The sequence below is a fragment of the Argiope bruennichi genome, chromosome 10 (assembly GCF_947563725.1).
Source record: "Argiope bruennichi chromosome 10, qqArgBrue1.1, whole genome shotgun sequence".
NCBI classification, from domain to species: Eukaryota; Metazoa; Arthropoda; class Arachnida; order Araneae; family Araneidae; genus Argiope; species Argiope bruennichi.
The window spans coordinates 23,472,868-23,485,813 of NC_079160.1; the positions used below are offsets into that span (position 1 = coordinate 23,472,868).

General features: G+C 31.3%; 1 non-coding gene across 1 annotated transcript; it reads right to left on the reverse strand.

The window, feature by feature from the left end:
* Window positions 1–11,217: 11,217 nt before the first annotated feature.
* Trnaa-ugc (transfer RNA alanine (anticodon UGC)) lies at window positions 11,218–11,289 on the reverse strand. The gene has a single exon. It is a non-coding gene; the product is annotated as a tRNA-Ala (tRNA).
* Window positions 11,290–12,946: the final 1,657 nt, after the last annotated feature.

Here is a 12,946-nt window from a genome sequence, read left to right on the forward strand (position 1 = left end):
ACACATTTTTGGAAAATGCCCGTTTGCCTGTCTGTGACAAAGATAACTTAAAAACGCTCTGAGCTAGACGATTCACATTTGATACGCGGTCTTTACACCAAATATGCAGATTTCTATAAAATTCTTAGTAAAAATCTGTTGATAGGAAGTCCGTTTGTCCGACTGTTCGGAAATAAGTTAACAAAATAATTACGAAAGGAAGAGAGTTAGATAGATGAAATTCGGTACACAAATTTAACATCAATAGTGCAGACACCTGTCAAATTTTCAGCTAAATCCAATAATGGGTTGACTGTCTGTCGGTCTGTACTTTCAGAAACATGTATGAGCGATATCTCAAAAACACAGTGATTGAAATATATCAAATTTGGTATGGGATTTTGTGCTGCAAGAGCCAAAATCTTTGTTCCGATCGGTTTAGAAAAACGTGCCTAAAACACAAATTCGAATTTTGATTACTGTTAACTCCTTTCAGAGATTAATCGCTTTTCGTATCTGTCTGCCTAAGCACCATTAACAGAAAAATAATTTATGTTTAAGACTTCTGCGATTGTTACTTAGGTTATAATTACCACATACGCCCCCTCCCTTTCCCTACGAAAAAAATCTCTATACTTCGATAGATTACTGGAAACTAGCAAACAACCTGTTATGATCCCTTTTGTCTTAAAATAAAATTTCACCATACATGAAAATAAAAAGAAAAGCTCATGTTAGGCGGCGCTCTTCGGCAGACGATATTCCCACGATGCAAGTCGATCGGCGATCCCCCAATCCCCCCTAGAATCGCCCCTCCGTTACGCGAAAAAAGATACTCTCCAGATAAACATGCCATCTCCAGCACATCACTCAAGCGGGCGGATTATTTGGCAGGAAAATAAACACATCGTCTGCAGCTGCTGTAACCATTAACCCGCACCTGCGCGATTGAAAGACGTGAGAAAGCAGTTATGGGCCACTTGTTAAAGACACGGAACATCTGATGATTATACTTTTGGTTATTGGACATGATATATCAATTCCGAAGATTTCTATCTAGGTGCTCTTATTTCTAACTACTTACATTTCACGACCTGTTGACTCGTTAAGAAGAATGCTTGCTAAAAACTTGTATTAAATAATTTATGTAAGTTGATTTGAGTTTCTCAACAGCACATTTTAAATTTCTTTTGACAGACATGGAACTCTTAACCAGTTTATTGTTTTTTGACGAGAATACGCTTCATGGAAAAGTACATTTTGCGCTATGACGAGCTTATTCAATGACAATTATCATATTTATAATTAATCATTTATTATATTTAAATAATATTTATATAACATATATATGTTATGATAATTTAGATAAGCATTTTCTGAAGAGGTCGAAACAATTAACTGATTAAATACTTCCAAAGTTAAACTTTATCTGTAAGTGCAAAATATATATATATAAAGGTATACTTTAAACAAACCTATCTCGCATGGAAAAATAAGCCGCATCTTTATTAAGAAGAGCGGAAGAAAAGGCCAGGGTCAAATATGTTGTTGTTTCTTATGGCACTTGCTACGGACAAGCCCGCTGTTCGAAGACAGCCGATTTAAGCCTAAGGGAGAGCGCCTCTTGCTTTTATCGTAGAGCCAACTTGGGCCAAGAGTACGACTTGACTACTCACGCATCACTCATTCGCTTGCACAACCCCTTTTTACAGAAGGGTACATTCACACATCTCATAGATAGAACAACGGAAGAACAGCCATGCCCAAACCGGGACTCGAACGCGGGACGCCCAGATCACGGAGAAGATGCGCTACCCCTATGTCAGGACGCCGGCAGGATCAAATATAAGAAGCAGCAATCAAAACAGTTTGAGTTTCATTTCAACAGCGTATATCATTGTAAAATAAGGATGTTTTTTTTTAATTTATTAAAAACAGACAAAAAATGTACTGTGAGAAAATTGGTACAATTAGTAAAGATAATTTTGTGAATTTTAAAATGATGCAAAAGTTATTTTTGTGCTTTAATATTTAAGAAAATTATGAAGAAAAAGGTCAGAATTTCTCTTAATTTTTAATTAATTTGAATTCTAGAGAAAATTTCAAGAAAATTCGTTTAATATCGCAAGATGCGAAGTTCTGTGTCAAATTTGTACTCAATTCGGCTGAAAAAAACGTGTCTAAAACACAAATTTGATTTCTCCTGAGATGGCACCTCCCTCTCCAAATTTCCACGCCACACCAATGGGAGGACGTTTGGCCCCGAAGGATTTAACGTGCGCCAGATCTGCTAATACGACGGTTCAACGGTAAAATCGAGTCTCGAGCCGGAAACCCTCCGGTTCCGAAGCCGACAACTTACCACCAGCCCATCATGGCACTAAACAAAGCTAGATCTTCCCTCAACTAAAACAGAAGCACGTTAATTTTTCAGTGAAAATGCATGTAATGCTAATTCTTGTCGTCAAATAAAAATTAATAAAAAGAAATTAATAGTAGGATTGTGTTGAATCTTTAAAAAAATCTAATCAAAACAAGAAAAATCGAAATTCTAAAGGAATGGACTTTTTTTGTGAATATTTGTACTCGAATATACCTCGAACCTCGAACATCACACATCGAATCTTAATCTTAGTGTTTCAAGAAATAAAATGAAGTGAAGAAGCCAACTCTTCGTTTCTGAAATTTCGTTTTGAGATATTAAATCAGTCAGTCAAAATTTTGGAGATATTTTAAGGATTTGCACTTCCTTCTGAATGACCGCTCTTCATTTTTGTTATGAAAAGAGACTAGTTTAAATGCTTCAGGGAACTTTAAGCCACTAAAGTTTCACTAGCAAACAAGAATCATAACTATGAAGTAAAAAAGGTAAGTGATATTAACTTTATAATTAAAGATAGTTATTCAATTATAGTGAAAGATGTGTTTTATATTCCTTATAAGAGAAAGGATCTGACATGTGGAACTGGAATTGATTTTGCCAGATTTAAAATAAATGGAGAATATAATGTGATGCGTATGTTTAATTCGAATAATGAATATTTATTCTTTCCTGCCTTTTGGCAAAAAAAAAAAAAAAAAATGTATTTAGTATATGATTATCCATTATAAGAAAATATAATACATTCCAATAAATCCTAATTCACATCCTATATCTAATTCACAGAAGATAGATTCTATATTCATACGATTATGAATACAAATGAAAATCGTTCATTTAAAAGATTAAAAATAATAAAATGAGAATCAGTTTTGCATAGCCTGTAACGTCAATGAAGCAATTAGAATATCCCTGATGAAAAATGTTTGAAAACGGTAAAGAAGTCTATTTTAGAAACAGTTCGTATCGATTTATGGAGACAAACTCTCGTTAATTTATTTGGGGGGGGGGAGGGGTAAATGATTTTTATCTACAATGGATGGTCGTCCAAAAAATAGATATGCATTTATTCTTAAAAATAAAAATGAAACTTGAAGGATTTTTAAAAATGCATATCTCGGATAGAAATAGAATTGGTAATGGAATTTAAAAGCGTTGACAAAAAACGGAATTTTGGCATCAAAGCTTTAGAAAGATTTAAAGATATTAAATTAGATATTAAAAGTGAAAGATATTATTAAAGATTTAGATATTAAAAGTGAAAGAAGATCTAAATGCACAGCAGAATTAAATGGCGTAACCAGAAGATTCAGTACATCTATAATCGATTAGTTATAGTCAAAATAGTGAGTGCAATCAAGATTTGGACATTAGAACTTTGTGTATGCACTAAAAATCGAAGCCTTCATAAATTAACGGAGGTTATAATTATTAAAATATGGTTAGGATATAAGCCTTTCATTAAATATTGTCACATTTGATTCATTAGCATATACGTATGTTCCAAAAGTTTATAGGAATAAACTATAACCCAAAGCAAATACTGGAATATTTGTTGGTTATGCTGTGAATAGAAAATTTCTGGATATGGTGGGCAAAAGAAAATAAATAGTAAAAATATAATGTTCAAATTGACGAAATAAAAATACGATGTAAAAATTTTATTCTGTAAAACTAAAAACTATGATTACAGTTTATATTACTGAACCAAAATATAAGGAAAGAACGTTATTTTGGATGAACCAACTACTGTACCGGAAACCCCCTCATCGTTAGACATTTCAATCTGGACGGCACATAACATCCAGTAAGGAGTCACTCCAAATTTTTTTCCCATATTCTCAAATAAAGGTGTTATCTCAGAGAATGGATGGCATCGTCGAAGTGGTGTATAATAATTACCAAATATTAATCTTTGGCGTGAATTTTATTCTATCGCGTGATTCTTGGCGAGTTGATGATTCGGCATAAACTAATTATTAACACTAAGGTAAAATTATTTCTATATATATATATATATATATAATGTGTGTGTAAACATATTTTAACACATGCGTCAGTCTATTCGCGGCACAAGAACAGAAGAACACAAAATTTTTCCCTTCAGTGGTTTTACAATGAGATTTTGATAGGGATTTCTTTGAGATGCGTTGATTTAGGATAGGGAAATTTAAGTATCGTTAAAAGAATGTTGTAAGCATTAAGGATTTTTATCCCTTAGTGGGAACTGGATCAGGAAATAAGAGAACATATGAGAATGAAGTGGGTTATATGAGTTAAATTAAGATAAAAGTTAGGAAATTAATATTTAAATTAGATTAAGAGATATCATTACATATATATAATTCATCCATTGGTTTGCAGTTTCGCTTATATGTAAATGTGGAAACTCGAACGCAATAACGTAAATGTATTTATTTACAGTGCTGAGTTTTCTTCTCTACGATGTACAAAGCGCTCATATGTGTAATTCTGAAAATAAAAGTAAATGTTTAAGCGCTCTTGATATTCAGGTTGGCTCTAGGTCCTAAGTAATCATGCTGGGTAGAGGGAAACCACGTTTTTTTCAGAATATGCGAGAAAGTTTTGTGGAGACCATTCTAGCTGTTTTCTTCAATTCATTAAAAAAATTAAAATGATAATCTATTCGGGCATGATTTCCGTATTCCGGATAGTAATGCCTCCATGTCTAAATTAAATATAAAAAAATTACCTCTTACATTTGACAAATACCAACCACTGAGTTGTATATACTCCCCAAAATAATTAACTGCGTCGCCAGCGGTCGTCTTCATGAGTAGTGAAACAAGATATTATCTTGTCATCCTCGAAAGCTTACACCCCTCTCCAAGCTACGCGTCGAAGTCAAAAACGGGACTCTGTTTATTTAGTTGATTATCAGTTCTTTTCATTTGCGCAACATCCAAACGAATTAGCTTTTTCATTTTCGGTGGACAGCGGATGGTAATTATTAAAGCAATTCTAACTTCTATATACTCCACCACCACCACCACCCCTTGGGCATCTTTCAAGGTCACATCAGCGTGTTGTTGATTGGTCATTTATCATCCGTCTAATTCTGATATTTAAAGCATGATCTTGTGGTTAATTGCAGTCGCTCAGAAACATCCATCATTGGAAAGACAGAAACGCTGTTTTACAATTAGTTGATCCGCTAAGACAGTACGTGGACGTAGGGGACGTAGGAAATGATACAGAATCAGTTTAAAAATCAGGATGACAAACTGATAAAAATAACTTTTTTTATGTAATTTAATTTACGTCAGAGCCTCTTCAGCTGACGGGATATTTTGAAACACTAAACAGTATCATACTGTACTATGCCTTCGAATGTTCTTTAAATTTGGAGGCATATTTGAAGTCACATGCCATAAAACCAGTCGAAGTGGTCTCCAGTGGTTTCTCACATACTCTTTAATGAAAATGTTATTCCGCCTTCGGTCCAGTACGAAATTTGTGTACCTTTGACAAAGCCGTGAGTGCTCAGATTTTTATTTTTAACTAGCCGCCTTTGGCGACGAGCCGGTTCGTCAGTATTACCGCTCGCTATAATTTTCAATTAAATATTTTAAGTAACTGGTTTCTTAAGAGATTCTCAAACAAAACATTTTTAATCTTCAAATTTTGATAGTCATACCAAACTTATACTGTTGTTTAGATCGTTTCGTTCAATTTACTATATATTTTTTGCTAATTTGTTGTCATTTCCGGTAAAACTTCAATTTAAAGTGGAAATGATGAAATTGCAATTAATATAAAGATATTTTTTAATAAAACCAAGCGTTTTATTTTATTTATCATCTTTATTGTTATTTATTATTATTGAATATGAGTATTGCAAACAGAATCGCTCGGTATTTAAGTCTTACGTGAACTACAAAATATTTTTCATAACTTATGTAATATCTCAAAGAATAATTCAACAAAAATTTCTCAGATGCAGCATAAAATTAAGTTTTTAGTTTTGCTTTCAAAAGGATTGAAATGAAATCAATAATAATATTTTGTTCCGGCCTATAAATATATTTCAAAAATTATGAAGTCTAAATTTAATGCAGTAAGGTATCAGATTCTGAGAAATATTCTGGACACACCAAATTTTAAATAAATGAATGAATGTTTCTATTTTCCACGATCAACTTATTTATGAAGGATTTACAATTCCAATAAAAAGTTCACATTTCATATTGCATTTTATCTATGATTTTTTTTTTTTTTTTTTTTTGAATCATCGCATTTACGTGCAAGTGAAATGCAGACCCTGAGATGGTTAACTCCTTGATGGATTTAGTTCCAACTTTGATAAGGATTTACATCTTGTGTGCTAAGCTTGCGAGTCAAATTTTATTTATCTTTGTTTTGTAGTTGTCTGAGTACTGAGTCATGTGTGTTACGTAAGCATGTTGCCCCGCCTCTCACTTGTAACGCCCTCTAGCGGTATATGTTAACAACGATGAGTCTTTGTAACATCATTGACCAAGCAGCAACGCCGAAAGGCAAGGCTCAATCCAACTCCCGAAAGCGGAGAAACAATAAAAATCTTAAAAATACAAAAAAGGTCCGTCATCATTATCGAACCTCTCCAATGTGTACTGAGATTACTCAGACTTTCTCAGAAAGAATTTCGATTAAAATATGAAAAAAAAAAAAAAAAAAAAAAAATCTAAAAACTTGGTGTAAAGACTACATACCAAATTCCATCCGTCTCATTCAAAATATTTTTTAGTTATTTTTCTCACATAGTCATAATCAAACTCGAGGAGATCTAATATGCGAATATGAAGGAAATTTGCACTATATACAGGGAAAACTAATTTTCTAGTATATATATATATATATATATATAATATATATATATATATATAATAATGTAAGCATTGTTTTATGTGAAGCAGAATGCAGGTGCGACAAACAGTGAAGAATCTTCGCGTTTTTAAATTCGTTTTATTCTCTCCCGGGAGGCAGGCATGATTTATTCCCAAGAATGCGCGGACAAGGCACGTCCGCTCACGGCAATAAATTAGACAAGAAATGGGGAAGAGAGAAATAAATTATCCCTCGTTTTATATAACATGAGATATTGATAGGGAAAATATTTTTTCACGGTGCTAATACTATTAATAATACTATCCGGTAGGGATTTTCTCTACATGCGCGCGAATCAGGCAAGGGAAACACAGGGATCTTTATAAAAAGAATTTGTCAAGTCAGCGGTAGTTTGTCCCTTCATTCGGAGTGTGAGAAAGTGCGACTCTTAGCCGATTCAGCAATTTTACAATTTTACTTCTGCTGAATTAGATAGAAAAAGGGGAATGGGATCAGGAAATAAGAGAATATACTAGAATGAAGTTAATATGGGCTAAATTGAGCTAAAAATTAAGAAATTAAGTTTAAATTTTAAAATATCCTTATATAGGATATTTTTCTGTGTACAAAAACATCATATTGACTAAGACGTTTGGGTTGAAATCTATTTAGTGCCCTCTGATATCGTCAAGGATACTAACAATACCAAGTAGTCAAACTAGCAGATGTGCAACTCAACGACGAAAAAAATTAGTAAGAAAGTTAATAGGATTGCTAGAAAAACTATTCTGCCTGCTTGTTTCGGTTATCTAGCATATTAACGGTAATATCAAAGCGTACATTAAATGAAAGTGGATTTCAACTGGCGTTTTAACAAGAACGTTACTATTATGAAGACTAATATATATTTTCACTTCTTATATATTATTCTATGAAATGCCTTTAGTGTGTGACAGCTATCATATCTAAAATTAAATGTTAATTATTTTTTAAAAAATTATGGAGATCAGAAAAAATATATAAATTTTTAATTGCTATATATTTTACAAATTTATTTGGATTCTTAGTTATTATATTTGCTTTAAAATAGTCACAGCTGAAATTAAATACTAATTTTTAAAAAATAAAACTTGTAAATATAAAACAAAAACCTCAAAAAATCAAATTTAATAATGTTGGATAAATAAATATTTTTAGAATGTTAATCAAGTCAAATTTAGTAATGTTGAATAAATAAATTTTTTAATCTTATCTTGCCATGGTGTTTTTGAAATAGTATACCTAAAATTATCCCAGAAAAACAACATAATGAAAACGAAATCAAGAAAATAGAAATGCAAAACCTCAATTTCGGATTCTTTTTGAGTATTTTTATCGATGCCAATCAAGACCTTTTGGCTTAACGAAATCACTTCTGATGTTAATTAATACGATTAATTCAAGAAATCAGTTTCTATATTTTATCATTTGCCGGGAATTTAACCAACAAAACATCACAAATCAATATTTAGTTTATCACTTACTTCTACGAAAAGATTGCAGAGGACGTAATCGGTGGACAAATCGTGCTTCTTTAAAATTTCTGTTACTATGTCTCGAGCTTTGGTGGTCGACATGGCATATTTATATAATCCTACTATTTCTAAGACTAAAAAATAAATTTTTTGATTTTTAGTTTGGAAAAAAATTTAACTTGAATTTTAATATTAAATTTTGATTATTCTTCCATGGTAATGAAAACATATTTTAAATAAGCTTTTGAAAGCTAATAATGCTCTCTTAAAACAATTAGAACAATCGTTCTATTGTAATAAACAATGTAAACTTGAAGGCTATTGTTTTTAGGCAATGTCTCTTTGTTGCATCATTTTTATTCATTCGGTCAGATTACGACAGCGTAAAAGAAATGTAATTTTAAAAAAAGATCTTGTAACCTGGCGATAAAATTTCAAAATTGGAAATCCGATTCCAACAAATATCGACGCGTATATAGACCTGGTGCATTCTAAATATGAAGTTAAAAAGGAAGTGCTGTATTTGTGTAGTTCGGAATTTTTTGAGAAGGACTGCCTGTTCAGATGTCTGTCGCGTCGTCTGACTGCGTTCAAAATTTAAATGTTCCGAAATTGCCTTCGTATTGTTGCAAAGAGTAGACCGATTCAATAATATTATGCAAACTTTAATGCCAAGTTAAACAGAAAAACATATTTTTACAATAAAACGTTAAATCATTACAAGGTTTTGGCTGAAATCTACATTAATGTGCCTCTTCATATCGCCAAGGATTTTGAAAATGCAGTCGCCAAAATCAAAAATCAAGATGGCTGACAAGGTAAGCAATAATTTGTATACATTTGAAAGAAGAGCTACTCTCTTCGCTTGTTTAGGTTATGATATCGACAAGAAATTCAAAAGCTACTCTTTAATTTGCCGCTTCACATCCTTTTGAATTAAATTTCTTTTCACTTGAATATGAAATTTAAAAATAAGTTATATGATCATGAAATATGACAACATTTAGAGATTATTTCTTATTTATTGTGCATTCGTAATATTGAGAGCATTTAAGAGTGTTAGATATTATTTCAGATTTCAGACAGCTATGAATCACAATTAATGACGTCATACATGTTTCAAACTATATACAAAAAAAAAAGCTGCATGATATTAAAATTGTTTTAAATTTATAGATGATAAATTTAATAAAAATAGATTTTATAAATACACTTATTTGTATCTGTTAATATCTTTTATATATTTTTTTAATTTTATTTTAACAGAACTGGAATGTCCTCGACGACGAAAAATTTCAAAATTTCAGTTATAATTAAAAGGGACGCTTTCGCACTTAAATTTTATCTGATTAAAAATTTAGAACATAAAAGATGGATTTATTTTAATTTTAAAACAGTAGAAAATATTAGTTTATAAAATGTGTGTTGTGAGCTGATAAGTTTCAAGTTCATAACCACAAATCGTATGCCCAGAAAAAATAATTTTGAGTTTAATTGCCATCTATTTTGGGAATAATTTCTTATTTTTATTTAAATGGAAATCCATTAAATACTTGACTTATCTATGCATTCGAAGCAATTTCAACATTGAATTATAATTGTTATGAATGGTTTATTTTTTGCTTACAACTATTAAAATTCGATAAATCGATGCACGTATGGCATTCGGGCAAAACAGTTAAGTGCTTAATCACTTCAAAATTAGCATAATATATGTGCTAAGTTTAGTAATTACAATTAATTTATTTAAATTTAAATATGCTAAAAATAAAATTTTCAAAAAAAATCAATGTCGTGTAACTTGAAAATCTAAAAAATGATATTTTGCATGATAAACTTGAAAAATTAATACTGTTGCATAGAAAAGATAAAAACAGGCTTAACAGATGCATAATTCATGCAAGTATTGTTGTATAAGGTTTTATAGGATTGGACTGATTGGAACGGATTTTTGTGTACCGACATTTGAAGCAAATGTTTCGAAGAAAAATAAATAATAATAATTGAACCTTATCATTTTATCATAGACATTTCTATTAGATACTTTGTTAAATGATACTTGATAAATTTTTGACTTTTCAAAACTATACAAAAGATTTTTTTCTGTAACCATTTAAATATCATCTCTTTTATTAGATTAAATTTAATTTTTTTACTTTTTAGCTCTTACTTTACAAGTCATTATTATATATATTACAGAATGTCGAAATCGATTTTCTTTTCACCATCCAAGTTTCCACCAGAAGGCGCTAATAACAGGAAATCAAAATTTAAATAAATTATTCGATTAATTTTTAATTACACTCTGAAAATATTTGAAAAGTATATTGTCATCAAGGACACACAATTCCCAAATTCTCTCAAATGAATTAAGTAAAAAATTGGTTACAAAATCCGATTTTTTCAAGCTATAAGACAATACATAAATATCACATTTAGCACTATTTAACATCGCGTAATAATACACAAGCCCTACGATTTAAATTTGAAGCATTTTCTAAAAAGTAAGGCGACAAATGGAGGTGCGGGGGATCGAACCCCGGGCCTTTCACATGCAAAGCGAACGCTCTACCACTGAGCTACACCCCCTTCTGTAGCTGAGTAGTTTTCGACAATCACTTTGAAAATCGTGATCTGTAGTACAGGTCTGTCAACACCGATTAGGGTCAGCCAATCTAAGTAAACCTCAACACAAGTAGGAAATGAAACAAGATGGTCATTGAGGAATTCGAAGGGTGTTCTGCTGTTGCTTTTGGCACATCTGTTGAGTGATACTCTGTTCGTGATTCAGAAAGTAGAATTTAAACTTGTTTCCCATTTGTTTTCTTGGTAATAGGATTCTAGTTTATCTCGCGAATTAGATTTTTTTTTTGGGGGGGGGGGCATTTAGATTATAATCATTTCAATATTATTTATTCTTTACACTTTTAAAAGAACCAGAGGAAGAACGGTTTAAACTGAAGTATAAAACGCGAGAAACTACTCACACAAGTAAAAACGCTCTGTAAAAAAAAGCATTTTTCGGTGCATATTATAAAATTTTTAATCCATAGTCTTAGTACTTACTTTAAATAAATATCTAGTGCAAATTAACTACTTAGCATTACCTTTGCCATTCTAATTATTCGCTAACTAGACTTTGGGACGAGTTAGAAGATCGTGTGACATATTCTTTTAATTGAGTTAATTTGCATTGGATGGATAGAATTATTTAAGATGTAACATTCTTTGAGCGAAACATTTAAATTTTAATAAAAGGCGCAATTATGTTTATTAACTAGTTATTAACTTTTAAAATATAACTTGAAAAAACCTAATATTTTTATGAAACTATTTCCATTTTTTTTTTAAATTGTCGTAAAAAAAATGCATCGATGTCTTTGAAAAATATAAATGTTCCATTTAATAAAAATAAAATGAAAATCAAATAATAATAATAATAATAATATATATATAATATACTTTGCAAAGAACAATTAAAATACTCAGAATAAGGCTCCATTGTGCACAAAATACAAAATCGCAAAACCACAAATCACGAAATCTTGGCATCTAGGTTTTCTAAAAGACTGTCGCTGCAACAGCTGGAAGCAATAATTCAAGGTTGGGCCCCTAAAAACACCATCACCGACTATAAAAAGCTATTCCCAACTATTGTTCATCCTATTTCATAACAAGTGTATTCCGTCAGTGGAGTAGAGATAACTCGATCCCACAGCATTATTACACCCATCAAGGAATAACGAGGACGAGCATAGTTATGGAGGAGTTTCTCCTCAATATACTTACGATCCCCATCCTGTTGAGAAGAGGAATCTGAAATTGCTCTCTGCAATTTTAACCCTTATTTTAAAACAAAGGCAGGTATTTAACTTTCTACTTGATTTTGATAAGTAGTTTTCAAGTTTTGCAAATAAATATAAATTTAATGCTCTGTTAATGTACAAAATTTCCAAAGAAAAAAAAAAGATATTTTTAAGCAATGTTCATCTATCAAGAATTCGCTAAACATCGAAACTTTTTGTTCCTCTTTCGCTGTTTATTTAGAAACAAAACGAGTCATTTTCGAAATTCTGTGACAATAGCATGTAAAGGAGAGAGGCGTTTATCTGAAAGGACGCGAAACAATGGATCTGGCGTTGCTGAACCGTAGCAAATTATCGGTCAAAAACTCACTAATGCAAGAAAAACAAAAGTTACATTCAAACTTTGGGATATCTCTACTTCAGTCATAAATCTCGCACAA